Source organism: Sinocyclocheilus rhinocerous, unplaced genomic scaffold (genome assembly GCF_001515625.1).
Source record: "Sinocyclocheilus rhinocerous isolate Xijiao unplaced genomic scaffold, SAMN03320098_v1.1 scaffold1874, whole genome shotgun sequence".
Taxonomy (NCBI): Eukaryota; Metazoa; Chordata; class Actinopteri; order Cypriniformes; family Cyprinidae; genus Sinocyclocheilus; species Sinocyclocheilus rhinocerous.
Window position 1 is genome coordinate 1,365,135 of NW_015626862.1, and position 692 is coordinate 1,365,826.

The window sequence follows — 692 nt, forward strand, 5'->3', positions numbered from 1 at the left end:
ATAATAATAATAATAATAATAATAATAATAATAAAATAGACACACATAAAATATTAATTTAAGTTCAAATAACTTTATAATTTTAGCTATATATATTAGCTTCCGCAAAGAAAAAATATAGTCCACTACACAAGAATCTGCTATAGCAACAAGACGAACACTTAGGCGCGATCACTCTTAGAAGTTATTTTAATAATACTAAAATCCTCCGAGGTTATTTTCAGTAGGCTACAGTCGACAACTGAGGCGCAATATTTAGTTTTTATGAAACGATACGAGTCCGCGGTGTGATACGAGACATTAAAGTATTTCCAAATATCTGACCGCTGAATGCCGCGATTAACCAATCAGAATAAAGTATTCCATAGAGCCGTGTAATAATGTGCAATAAATTCTTCACATATATGCATATATGCATAGGCGGAGGGTGAACCAACTCCAGGGTAAGGCTAAAAGCAGCCAAATATATTAAACATCATAAACCCGTCTTTTTAGGCAAAAAACAGACATGGGTGTCATGTAGGCTAACATTTTTTTTAATGGGACTGAATTTGTATTTAACGTGATTACAATTTAATAAAAACGTTAGAAATTGATAATTATATAACGTTTCCTTTCCACGGTTATTCAAACAGCGAATAAATTATATATAGAAAGTGACATTATCACTAACATTGATCTATCGCGAGTTT